This window comes from Pipistrellus kuhlii, unplaced genomic scaffold, assembly GCF_014108245.1.
Source record: "Pipistrellus kuhlii isolate mPipKuh1 unplaced genomic scaffold, mPipKuh1.p scaffold_m20_p_59, whole genome shotgun sequence".
Taxonomy (NCBI): domain Eukaryota; kingdom Metazoa; phylum Chordata; class Mammalia; order Chiroptera; family Vespertilionidae; genus Pipistrellus; species Pipistrellus kuhlii.
This window is the reverse complement of record NW_023425561.1, coordinates 1,565,466-1,579,178: the sequence shown is the minus strand read 5'-3', so window position 1 is coordinate 1,579,178 and position 13,713 is coordinate 1,565,466.

The window sequence follows — 13,713 nt, the reverse complement described above, 5'->3', positions numbered from 1 at the left end:
GAACCTGCAACCTTTTGGTGTCCAGAATGACACTCCGCCCAGCTGAGCCACACACACCTGGCCAGGGCACAAACGTTCCCACTTAAATCCTGAACTCTTTATTTTTTAAATAATTTTTATTGATTTCAGAAAGAAAGAGAGACAGAAACATCAACGGTGAGAGAGAATTATTGATAGGCTGCCTCCTGTGCACCCCACATTGGGGATCCAGCCAGCAACAGGGCATGGGCCCTGATCAGGAATTGAACCATGACCTCCTGGTTCATAGGTTGATGCTCAGCCACTGAGCCAGGCCGGTGGGGCTAGATCCTGAATTCTTGAAATTCCCTTTTAACTAGAGTCCCATTATTCATCCACCCTTCGTTCATTTGCTCTCTCAACATTTACAGCCCCTACGCTGTGCTGAGACAGGGGCCACAGAGAGGAACAAGATGCTGGCTGCCGTCTCAAACAGAACTCTAGGGAGGAGCCAGGCACGTGACAACTGTTCATGAAGAGAGGATGGTGCTGGGGAAAATGAGACCCCAGGCATCCTGGGCAGTATTTCAGTCTATTCCAGAAGCCCAAGATGTGACCCCCACGTGACCTTCCTTAGAACTACCCAGGGAGCTTGAGCACTCCGCACACCCCTGGGCCCACAGAAATCCAGGGGCGGAGACAGAGTCTGCCTCTGAGAGCCCTGCAGGTAGGGCTGAACACCCGAACATGGGGAGACACTGCCCAGGACTTCCGCTCCACAGACTATCAGGTTTTGCTCATTCTCCCATCTCCAGTGCTAGGAACAGGCACTCAAATAACATTTGCTGGGTGCCCACCGTCTGCTAGACACTGTTACCAACAGCAAAGAAAGCAATACCAAGCAGAAAAGATGCTGCTCTCATAGAACTAGAAGCAGGAGGCAGATAATTAAATGACTGGGTAAAATACATACTACATACTACATACTACATTAAATGACAGGTTCTGTGGAGGGGGTGGGGAGAGGCAGGCAAAGAGGATAGGGACGGTCAGGGTATACAGTTCTAACCAGGATGCTCAGGGAAGGCAAGCACGAGGTGCCATTGGAGTCAAGCTCTGAAAGAGAGGAGGGGGCAGGTCCTGAGGCTCCCTGGGGAAAGGGGCTCAGTCAGGGGTCCGGCCAGGGCAGAGCCTCCGCGCTGGGACACGGCTGGGATGTCTGAGGAGCCGCAGGAAGTCCGGTGTGGCTGGGGAGAGGGCAGCAGGGCAGTAGGAGGGGAGACCAGCCAGGTAAGGAGAAGGTCAGGGAGGGCTGGCAGGTCTTGAAAGACGTTGCGACCAGAGCCAGCGTGGAGGGGCAGCAGGGCTGCGGGCAGGTCCGCCCTGGTGCTGGGAGGAGGGAGGAGCGTGTAGGGCCAGGTCAGAGGAGGGCAGGGCCGAGGCCGCTGCTCTCACCACGGCAAGAGTGGCGGTGCTGGCACCGCTGGGTAGCCGAGGAGGCGGGAGAGGGGGCCGGGGCCTGGGTGCGGGCTGAAGGCAGAGCCGACGGGACTTGCTGGAGGAGAGGGTGTAGGGTGTGAAGGAAAGAAGAGAGTTAAGTTGCCTTCAGATGTTTAGCTTGTGCCGCTGGGGAAATGGAGTGGCTTCATCAGAGACTGGGCGGCTTCGCGAGGTGGGACAGGTGGGCGTGGGGGAGGGGGAACTCCGTTCCAGCCATGTCTGTTCTGAGAAGCTTTTGAGATATTCGCATGGACACGCGGAGTACTGGGAGTCTGGAGCCCAGGGGAGAGGGCAGGCAGGAGACACACCTTTCAGCACAGTAGGCCCGTGGGTGGTATTCAGAGCTGGAGGAGGCTGGGAGGGACTTGGAGCGGGTGTAGGTAGACTAGAAGGACTCAGAAAACGGGGTTGCTAGCATTCTGGGACCAAGAGAGGGAGCTAAGGGTCAGAGGGGCGTGGCCCAGGTGGGGGCATCTCAACTTGCCTCGAAGAAGGAGGCCAGGAGATTCGGGGAGGGACAGTGAGCAGGAAGCAGGGGGCACGATAGGAATGAGGTTCATCCGCCCCCCAGCCCAGCGTCCCTCCTGCTGGGCCTCTCCCCTCTCAGCCCCTGGGGAGCTTCCTGCCAGCTGCTTCAGGGGACAGGCGCCTGCCTCCCGGACACCTTGCGCCCCATCTTTCTTGTCACTCCCCACTCTTGGCTGCTGGGATTTGCCGGCTCCCAGACAAGGCCTGGGAGGGGAGAGCCCAGGAGTCCCTTGGGGAGGTAACATCATGTAGCCCCCCCACAACTGTGAGACCACCCGTAGCAATCATGTCACCGTCCTCTTCCGTGGGGGCTCTGGGTTAAATGAGATGGGATGGTGGACAGCACCTGCATGGCCTCGGCAGGAAAGGAATGCCCTCCCCACCCGCTGTGCCCCTGCCCCCCCTCCTCCCCTCCCTCCATTTCCTGCCCAGCACCTCCCCCTACAGACCAGGCTGTCCACAGGCCACGTGAGCCCCTCCCTCCAGCTCCCATGCCGGGGCCTGGGCCTTCTCAGCTCTCCTCCTCTCTGACCCTCCTCTCAGGCCTGTACTCCTCCCACCTTCTTTCTGGGCTCCTCCTCCTCTGCCTCTCCTTCACTCCCCCCCAATACTGCCCCCCTCCGTCACTCCAGAGCCCTCCGCTGCTCCCAGCTATTCCTCTGCTCACCTGCTCAGCAGAGGCTCAGGGCCGCTGTGTGCTCTGTGCTGTCCTCTGTGTCATCAGCTGGCCCGAGGGGCCTCGATTTCCCAAAAAGAGTCTGAATGTTCCCCACCTGCCTCTTCCTGCCTCGGGGGGAGGTGGGAGCTGAGCCTCCTCCAAGGCCAGACTTCCCTGGGCCTCAGCCCCTCGGTGAGGGTCCCTCCCCGCAGCCCCTCCCTCCTCCAGCTTCTCCGGAGCTCCTCTCCAGCTCCAGCCTGCGCTGGGCCGCCCTCTTACCCAAAAGCACCGGGAAATGGGGGTCTACCCTGTCTCTGCCTCCGGCCTCTCCTGCCACTAACCCTCCCCCGCGGCAGCCCGCTCTGTCCCTGCCGCACAGGCCTCTCCCGGTGCCTCCGGCAGCTCTGCTCATCCCTGTCCACAGCGAGGCCCTTCTCCTGGACCTCCTCCGGCTGCCGGGTCCCTCACTCCCTTTTCCTCAAAACTCTGTTCTTTCCTTGGCATCGGTGAGGGCACAATCCTCCCCTCTCTTCACTGGCACATCTAGCCGGGCCAGATAATGCCCTACAAGGGTGTCAGGGTGCTTGGCCGCTGCCCGCCTGCCCAGGTCCCCCCTCTCCACCCCCACCTGCTGTCCCCCTCCCCCGAAACCCTCTCTGCTCCCCACCTCTGGGTCCCAGCTTACAGAGGGGAAGCCTTTTCTGACTCGGGTGGCTGGCCCGGACTCACTTCCTGGGCCTGCCGCTGCCTCCTCCAGGCCCTGTGGTCCACCGCAGGGCCCCTCTCCTCTGCCAGCTCCCCATGAGGCTGCGGCTCCCGCCGCCGGGCTGTGTTGCTCTCTGCTGTGGTCAGGGCTGCCAGACACAAGACATGGGTCAAGCTGAAACCGGTTTGTCTCAGTGGTAGAGTGTCGGTCTGTGGACTGAAAGGTCCCAGCTTCGATTCTGGTCAAGGGCATGTACATTGGTTGCGGGCACATCCCCAGTAGGGGGTGTGCAAGAGGCAGCTGGTCGATGTTTCTCTCTCATCGACGTTTCTAGCTTTCTCTCTCTCTCCCTTCCTCTCTGTAAAAAATCAATAAAATATATTAATTAAAAAAAAAAAAAAAAGATATGGGTCAAGCTTGAACTTACCCTTCATCTGAAACTCACTGGGCGCCCTGCATCTTTATATGTCGGATGTGGCCACCTAACCCTGGCTTAGGTGTCTCGGTTGGCTGGGCACTGAAGGGTGGCTGTTTTGATTCCAGTCCGGACACATGCCCAGGTGGCACCTTATCCCCCAGTAGGAGGTGTGCAGGAGGCAGCTGATCCATGTATTGCTCTCACATCGGTGTTTCTCTCTCTCTCCCTCTCCCTTCCTCACTAACAACAAAAAAAATCAATTTAAAAACATCTAAATTTGGCACCCTTAATGGCTGTACCCCCGGGACCCAACCCGCCTGGCTCAGGAGATGTTAGCTGAAGGAATAAGGTGGCACGGTGGGGGCAGGCGCAGACACTGGGCACCGAGGGAGGTAACAGGCTCCCTGGGGCGGTGACACCTGAGCCAAAGCAGGTGGAGAGATTAGGTCATGGCATCAGCCAGCCGCCACCCCACGGGGACGCTTCTCCCCTAAGGGGTTGAATTGAGTCCCCTAAAGCAGTGTTTTCCAAACTTCTCTCATGATAAGAATCACCCGGTGGAGTTGTTAAACCACAGATTCCTGATTCCCAACTGAGAAGTGCTAAACTAGAATTTTTTGAAACATATAGGTAAAATTGTATACTTAACTAAGAGCACTAAGTTAAGTATACAATTTTACCTATATGTAACCAAAAATTCTAGCTTAGCACTTCTCAGCTGGGTTTTGGGAATTTGTAGTTTAACAACTCCACCAGGTAAAAAAACAAACAAACAAAAAAACAACTCCACCGGGTGATTCTCATCATGAGAGAAGTTTGGGAAACACTGGCCTAAAGAGATCCGCTGAAGTCCTCACCCCTGGCACCTGCAAAGGAGACCGTGTTTGGAAACTGGGTCTTTGCGGATGGAATTAAGGCTCTCGGGGTGAGATCATTCTTGATTTAGGATTGGCTTTAAATCCAGTGACTGGCGTCGAAACTAGTTTGGCTCAGTGGATAGAGTGTCGGCCTGTGGACTCAAGGGTCCCGGGTTCAATTCCGGTCAAGGGCATGTACTTTGGTTGCGGGCACGTCCCCAGTGGGGGGTGTGCAAGAGGCAGCTGGTGGATGTTTCTAACTCTCTATCCCTCTCTCTTCCTCTCTGTGAAAAATCAATAAAATATATATTTAAAAAATTAAAAAATAAAATAAAAAAATAAAAATCCAGTGACTGGCCTCCTTGGAAGAGGAAGGAGAAAGAGGAAGGAGGGGGAGGTTTGAGGCCCAGGGACTCAGGGGAGGCGGCCAGGTGGAGGCAGAGGTGGAGAGCGGAGAGGCGTGGCTCAGCCCAGGATGTGAGGGTGTCCCTCAGCAGCCGGAGGGAGGCGTGGCCAGGCTTCCCGGAGACTCTGAACTTCTGGCCTCCAGAACCCGGAGGAGATAAATTGCCGTGTGCTCAGCCATCCAGCTTCGGCAGCCCTGGGATCCTGCCCTCCCAAGGCGCTCTCCTTCCCAGGCTCAACCTGTAAGACTTGTCCTTTCCTGACCCTTCGCCCCCAGAGCCGCCTAGAGCAGCAGAGTCTCCTGCAGCCTGTGGGAGCCCCCCCCTCATGACCCTCAGCTCCTGGCCTTCATGCCCTTTTAGACTCCTCCCACACTGCATGGGGCTGAGCTGTGCACAAAAACAAAGACAAACAAAGCAAAACAAAGAACCCTGGAGCAGGGGCCGTGTGAATCCCAGGACGAGGTTCAGAACTGAGACCAAACCTGAGCCTGTCCCATCGCTCCTGCGGGGGGGCCAGCGCCAGGCTGCCAGGACCTCAGGCTGCCCGCTGACTCACAGGAGCAAGCGCAGGGTCACTTGGCAGGCGGCACTATGGCTGCCTGACTGGCACAGGCTCCCATTAAACCTCGTTGTTCTCGACTTCAAGGCCCTCAGACACCACCCTCACGGGAGAAGTCACCAGGAGACCGTTGGTGGCTGGCTTTCCCCGTGACCGCTGGCCTCGCTGGCCTCGGGAAGGTGGGAGCTCAGGTGGCCATGGAGTCCACCTCCCCGCACAGCCGGGGAGGGGGGGGAGATGTCCTGACTTTGGGAGCCACAGCCTCTCCAGGCCCTTGTCCAGCTCCTGTGCCCAGAGGCCTGGCCCTGTGTGCTCCCCTGGAATGCTGTCACCAGGTACCCAGGCTGCGGGGCTTAAGCAGCAGCCACTTACCTTGCGGGCCTGGCGGCCCCAAGAGCAGGCCATCTCCCTCCGTGACTTTCTGTATCTGGACCTCCCCTTCTTTTTTTTCAATACATTTTATTGATTTTTTTTTTTTTTTTACAGAGAGGAAGGGAGAGGGATAGAGAGTTAAAAACATCGATGAGAGAGAAACATCGATCAGCTACCTCCTGTCCACTCCCTACTGGGGATGTGCCCACAACCAAGGTACATGCCCTTGGCCGGAATCGAACCCGGGACCCCTGAGTCCACAGGCTGATGCTCTATCCACTGAGCCAAACCAGTTAGGACTGGATCTCTCCTTCTTGTTAGGAGCTCAGCCCACTGGAGTGGGGCCCACCCTAGCGACCTCACTGTACTTTGATCGCCTCTGGAAAGAGCCTGTCTGGAAATAAGGTTGCATTCTGCAGTCCTGGGGGCTGGGACTGACACGGGAATTTTGGGGAGGACACCATTCAGCCTGTAACATGCCAGGGCCCCCTCTCCAGGGCCAAGGTCTTTCTGCCCATAATTTATCCTGTTTCCCAGCCTCTCTCCTTCCGACTCCCGCCGCCGATTTCGTGCCCACGGCAGACATTGCTAATCCCCCAAGCGTCCTTCCCGCAGAGCAAGGTGCAGACCGGAGGCCACGCCAGCAGTCTCCAGGCAACCTGCCCACCAGCGCTGCTGGTTCAGGCTTCACAGAGGGAGTTGGAGGAGATGGTGAGCAATAATGCTTGTTGAGTGGATGACTGAATACATCTAAGCTACACACGTCAACATCCAGCAACTCGTCTCTGTTCCAGGCCATCTGTCCCACAGACTCACCCCCGGGCCCCATGAGCCTGTGGCCCGGTGGGAGCTGTCGCCCTCTTTGCTGGTTCTCATCTCAGGGAAAGTGGGCCCCTGGGGCCGTGGCTTCTCCTGGTTGTAGCTCAGCCAATAGGAGTGCCAGGAGGGTGCTGTGCCAGGGCGGTGGGGGGGTGGGCAGTGGGGGTGAGGGGTCTGCCCACCCAACAGCCATGCTTTTGTCTTCTTTGCTAATAGACCCCCAACTGTGCTCAGGTGATGGGTGGAGACCCCTGGTCGATATGCTGGTCCAATCCCATCATGGAATCCTAGGCACCCGTCCTTTGCTGGGGATTGGCTTAAAGGACAGGGGTTCTTGGGAAAGGTATTTCTCCCAGCCCTCGCTGGTTTAGCTCAGTGGATAGAGCATCAGCCTGAAGATGGAAGAGTCCCAGGTTCGGTTCTTGTCAAGGGTATATGCCTGGGTTGCAGGCTCGATCGCCCAGTGTGGGGCGAGCAGGAGGCAGTTGATGAATGACTCTCTTTCATCAATGTTTTTCTCTCTCTCCCTCTCCCTTCCTCTCTGAAATCAATAAAAATATATTTTAAAAAAGAAAGAAAGCTATTTCTCCCTGATGAAAGAAAGACGCCAAGGAGAAAGCCCTGCCCTACGTCCCTCTCCTCCCACTCTGGAAACTGGGCCTCTTGGGGGAGTGCTCGGAGCAGCTGCAGCCACCTGGTGACCCGGGAAGCCGAGAGATGCCAGAGGCAGAGCTGAGGGAGCACCTGAGGCGCGGTGACACCGAGCGTGTCTGTGTGTGACACCAGCCTCGCTCTGCTGAGGGGACAATACAGTGTCTGCTCTTCTCTGAGTTCCGTCCAGGGGGGGAACGGCCAAAGCATTTCCGCTGACAGGGGTGGGCACAGATATGAAAACCAGGGCTCTGGCCTCCGCTGGCCTGGGATCCGTCTCAGCTTTGCCACTTTCAAGCTGTGAGATCTTAGGCAACTCACTCCTCACCTGTAAAATGAAGGTAGAAGGCCTGCCTCCTAGGGCTGGGCTGGGGGAAATGAGATAACTTAGGTAAGGGGGGTTTTTTTTGTTTGTTTTTTTATAAACCTTTATTGTTCATATTATTACAAAAGTTCCTCATTTTTTCCCCTCCACCAGGTTCCTACCCCACCCTCTGCCCTTTCCCCACCCCGCATTGTCCCCATCCATAGGTGCACAGTTTATGTTCAGTCTCTTCCCACACCCCCCCACTCCTCTTTTCCCTGAGAATCATCAGTCCACTCCCCTTCCATACCTCTGATTCTATTATATTCAACAGTTAATATTGTTCATCAGATTTTTTAATTCCCTTGGTTTTTGTTTTGTTTTTTGTTTGTTTTTTTATTGGCTTCCAAAGGGGAGTTTAAGGTCAAAGGGAGTTTCAGGTGTGCCCAGATCCTATTCATCAAAATCTGGGTAAGCTCCTTATTTTTTGGTACAAGATTTAGCATATTGAGACCTGGGTGAGTCAAGGTCCTATTTGCTCCTCTTTCCAAGCACATGGATTAAGAAATCAGTACTGATAAGAGGATTCTGCCAGTGCCCTCGGGCTCAGCTGATAAGAATTAAAAGAATGTCCATGTGCCTTCTCAGGCGGCTCTCTACATCTCACCTTTTTTACTAATTAAAATAAAATTTAAACATCAATAATAGGGCTCTAAAATTAAAAACAATTGCAAACAATGCCAATGCAAAAACTAAACCACATACATGCTATTTTCTAAACTTGAACGTCAAGAGCAAAACTCTGGCTATTAAATAATAACAACAATGCTGATGCAAAACAACAAAATGAGAAATCAGAATTATGGACATATTATTATTTTTAGCTACTAAATGAGTCTCTTTTGTTGCTGGTGTAGATTTACTCAGAGTCCTTGGACTTGCTGCACAAGACTTTGCAGAAGACTGGAAGCTAACAGATGCTAGCATGAGCAGGAACATGATTAAAGAAGTAGCTTCCACTTCAGTCTTTAATTTCTTCAGATGACTCCATGTTGGCACCTCAGTCCCTTGCGTAGCCTTCAGTTTTCCTCTCCCACTTTGCTGTCAACTGGGCAACTCTCAGTTCTTTTGAGTGAAGGGACACAGGAGCTTCTCTGAGTCCATTGTGATGACGGACATAACACTCTGGCACCTGAATTGGCTGCATTGCTCCTTCTTTCCTTTCATTTTGAACCCAGGGTTCGACCCCACAACACTCCGGGCCTGGCTGCTCTGGGCCTGGCTGCTGCTCCAGGCCTGGCTGCTCTGAACCTGGCAGGTAAGGGTTTTTTAAAATTAACTTTTATTTATTGATTTTGAGAGAGAGAGAGAGAGAGAGAGATCAATTTGTTGGTCTACTTATTGATGCATTCATTGGTTGATTCTCGTATGTGTCCTGACCGACGATTGAACCTGCAACCTTGGCATATTGGAACGATGCTCTAACCAAATGCCTGGCAAGGGCCTAAGTGAGGCATTTTGCACATAGTGGATGGTACCTCTAAGCACTGAATTCATTTGCTTAGTCATCCACTAATTTATTCAACAACCGTTATTGAACATCTAAGTAATTGTACTAATTTGAGGTCTGAGGATGTAGCTGTGAAAAAATAATAGGCACTCAGAGAAATTGGCTATTATATTATTACTAGAGGCCTGGTGTATGAAACTTGTGCACTGGAGGGGGTCCCTCAGCCCAGCCTGCACCCTCTTCAATCTAGGATCCCTCTCACAATTCAGGACTGCTGGCTCCTAACCATTCGCCTGCCTGGATACCTGATTGCCCCTAACCACTCTGCCTGCCAGCCTGATAGCCCCCTAAACGCTCCCCTGCTGGCCTGATTGACACCTAACTACTCCCCTGCCAGCATGATTGACACCTAACTACTCCCCTGCTGGCCTGATCACCCCAACTGCCCTCCCCTGCAGGCCTGGTCCCCCCCAACTATGACAATGTGAGGGCAGCCATCTTGTGACACGAGGGTGTGAGGATCAATTTGCATATTGCCTCTTTCTTATCTAGGATAAGGACTTGACTTTACCCATCATTATTCATGACTTTGCTAACAAGGCACTCCAAATATGTTGCTAAACGTCAGGGGAGATCTGGCAGAAATGGTTTTCTCGGGCCTGGCATGTAGGTAGCTATGGAGTGAGGGGGCTGGGACAGCATGGAGACCTGACGCTGACTCCCTCGGCAGACATTTGCTCAGCACCTGCTCTGTCCAGCTGCTGTGGAGCCTGTGAGGAGCTGGGATGCCCGGGGAGGAAGCCAGATGCCCCACCCTCTGGGGCTCACAGCTGCGAGGAGGGGACAGACAGATAAACAGGCAGAGGGTTCCATCGAGTGACCGGTGCTGAGATGGAGAGGGCAAACGCCCCGGACAAGGTGTCAGTGAGCTGCACTGTGCACGGCGAACCGGAATAGTGAGGAGGGATGGAGCAGTGCTTCCCAGCTATCGGAACGGCGGGTGGTTGCACAGCCAACATACACGTTCAGGCGGGTGGTGCTGAGAGATGTATACTTTCAGGGGCTGTGGTTGCAAGTGACAGAAGACTGGAATGAACCAGCTCGATCAGGGAAATGTAGTCACTGGCTGAAAAGCTCAGGGCTCAGTGGCTTCAGACGAGGTCGATCCATGACGGTGGCGTCGCTGAGAAGCCAGGTTTTTGTCTCTTCCTGGCGCCCTCTGCAGGGGGGCTTTAAAATGGCAGCCAGCCTCCTGGCTCAGCCGCCTGGCCTTTGTCCCAGGTGGTAGCCTGCTGGCGGGGCCATGTGGGGTCACTGGTCTACATTCCGAGCCAATCCTGGTGTCCTGGGCCTCGGGAAGGCTGGCACTGGTGGGATGAGCCCTCAGCACACACTGGCCCCCGGAGGAGGAGGCTGAGGGGGAGTGGAGGTCAGGAGGCCGGACTGGGACAGAGATAAGCCATGCTGGGAGCTTGGACTCAGTCCAAGGACAAGGGAAGCCAGGGCTGACTTGCTCAGATGGATTTGAGGGAGATCTCCCTGGCTCCCCAAGAAGGCATGGATTAGAGGGGGGCAAGCGGGGAGGCGGGGAGGCCAGCTGGGCAGCTGTTTTGGTAAAGGATGAGGGGGTGTCTGTGTGGAGGGATGGGCAGGAAATGGGAGACGGAGGGACATGGAAGTGGAGCGCAGGGAGGAGCCCAGGGCAGCTCCCCAGTATCTACTTTGGGAACAGGGTTGGGGGGCGCAGGGAAGAGAAACGAGAAACTGGGAGGGGGGCAGGCAGTGCAGATGAGTGGGCAAGAGGCTGAGATCCCTTTGGACGGACTGGGTGGAGGTGTCAGAGAGAACCAGGCTCAGATGCCAGAGGCAGTTGGTTGGCTGTGGGGTCCGGAGCCTGGGGTGGGCGGTTGGAGTGTCCATGGCCCGGGGTGGGCGGGAAAGGCCAGCAGGAGGGTTTGGAGGCAGCCAGGGAGCTGCTGCCTCGGAGCAGGGGCCCTCCCTGTCCAGAGGTGGGGGCCATGACTGCCAATGTGCTTGGGGTTCACAGATAACAGCCCAGTGGCCTTGGCCGGAGCAGGGTCTGGAGGGGCAGAGGGTGGAGAGGCACTGCCGGGGCTGGGAGAGGGAGTGAGCTCAGGGATGGAGGGTGGGAACAACTCTTCTCAGCGAACAAAGGAAAGGGCAGCGGTGGCTTTAGCTGACAGGGTCCTTGAAGGTGATCGTGGAGGGAGGGACCTGTGTGCCTGCGTGCGTGTGTGCTGTGTCAGTGTATGTGGGGCGGGAGGTTTAGGATGGGGAATTTAAGCGGGTTGATGTACTGAGGGAAATAATGAGGGAGGAAAGATACATGAGGACCAAGGTGCTCTGGAGTGTGAGTGAGTGTGAGTGTGTGAGGGAGTGTGTGAGTGTGAGTGAGTGTGAGGGTGTGAATGTGAGTGTGTGAGTGTGTGAATGTGAGTGTGTGTGAGTGTGTGAGTGTGAGTATGAGTGTGTGTGAGTGAGTGTGAGTGTGAGTGTGTGAATGTGAGTGTGTGAATGTGAGTGTGTGAGTGTGAATGAGTGAGTGTGAGTGTGTGTGAGTGTGAATGAGTGTGAGTGTGTGAGGGAGTGTGTGAGTGTGAGGGTGTGAATGTGTGTGTGTGAGTGTGTGTGAGTGTGAATGAGTGAGTGTGTGTAAATGTGAGTGTGAGTGTGAGTGTGTGAGTGAGTGTGTGAATGTGAGTGTGAGTGTGTGAGTGTGAATGAGTGTGTGAGTGAGTGTGTGAGTGTGAGTGTGAATGTGAGTGTGTGAGTGTGAGTGTGTGAGTGTGAATGAGTGAGTGTGAGTGTGTGTGAGTGTGAATGAGTGAGTGTGAGTGTGTGAATGAGTGAGTGTGAGTGTGTGAGTGTGAATGAGTGAGTGTGAGTGTGTGAGAGTGTGAATGAGTGAGTGTGAGTGTGTGAATGTGTGTGTGTGTGTGAGTGTGGGCGTGGGAGTATGAGTGTGTGTGAGTGAGTGTGAGTGTGTGAATGTGAGTGTGAGTGTGTGAATGTGTGAGTGTGTGTGAGTGTGGGAGTGTGTGAATGTGAGTGTGAGTGTGTGAAGCCTGGGAACGAAGCTGGCTGGCAGGGGAAGGCACGGCCACACTGGAGGTGAGCGGGAAGGGAGGGTCCTGGGTGTGGGGCCGGCCGCGGAGGGCTTCCGGCCAGATGGCTTCAATTCTCTCTGGAAGTGGGAGGCCAGGTCACGTGCTGAGAGCCACGCGGCGGTGGGTGGGGGTGGGAAGCAGGAGCGGAGGGGAGCGGGAGGACGCGCTCCCAGGGCCAGGCCGGGCGTGGGGCATGCGAGTAGGTGGGCCAGGCCGGGGTTGGGGAGAGGATGGCCTTCGGGGCACCAGGGAGGACTCAGCGGGGGTGAGCACCTTTGGCTGGCTGGGAGAGGCTGGGACACCGGGAGGACTGATGGGGAGAGGGGGTGCAGCGTGGCCGGAGGCCGCCGGGGGCCACGGAGCCTCCCTGAGCGGGAGCGGGGCGTGCGCAGAGCGGGGCCTGAGACTTGTGTGTCCTTGGACGGGAGAGAGCAAACCGAAGCAGGAATCTGGGGGAGTGGCTGCGTCTGCGGGGAGGACGTCAGGTGTCACCAAGGAAGAGCACTTCGCTCTGAAGGTCAGCCCCAGGAGTCCGCGGTCATGGCCTTCGCCCGCCCCGGAGCCCCAGGAGCCCGCGGCCATGGCCTTCGCTGGCCCCGGAGCCCGAGCCACCTCGCACAACAGTCAAGGGGCTCCCAGCCTTGCGGGGTGCTCAGCAGGGACCCTGCTTCAGAAGGAAGCCAGTCTCAACGATGCTCTGATGACACTCAGATAAGATGATGCTGGATCCTCCCAGCATCCAGATGAGTCAGCATTACTGTTCCCTTTGGGAGGGAGGGACCACATTCAGAGAGGCCAAGTCCGCGCCTCAGGCCACACAGCCAGCGAGAAGCCAGGTCCGAGACCTTGGCGGGCTCTGTGCTGCATTTCCCTGCTGCGCCAGTCTCCTCTGCCCCATCTCTGGGGGCTTGTACCCCCCGACTTCATTCCGGTGGTTCCGGGCCAGGGAGACTTCTCAGTGACTCCTGACGGCCCAGGGGGACCCTGATCCGGAGCCCCGGGCACCGGCCCTGGGAGGAGGCCCGGCCCAGCACATCCCCCCCCCTCCCCCCGCCCCGCCCGGCCGAGGTGGGACCCCTTGGTTCACGCTGTCACCGCCAGAGGGCGCCCAGGTTGCCCAGGTGAGGGCAAGGGGAGGTCCCCTCCCTGGCTTCCGGAAAAACAGCCCGGGCTCCCGGATCCGGACAGGCCCCCTCATGAGTGCAGGGCGCCCCGTCCCCTCCTGGCGCCTGCCTCAGCGCAGGCCTTGCTGACCCTCCCCTCCCGGGCCCGCTGCGCCCAGGGAGTCAGGTTTCCGCGGGGTGGGTGTCAGGAAGCCGGGGTCCCGTGCTGACCTCC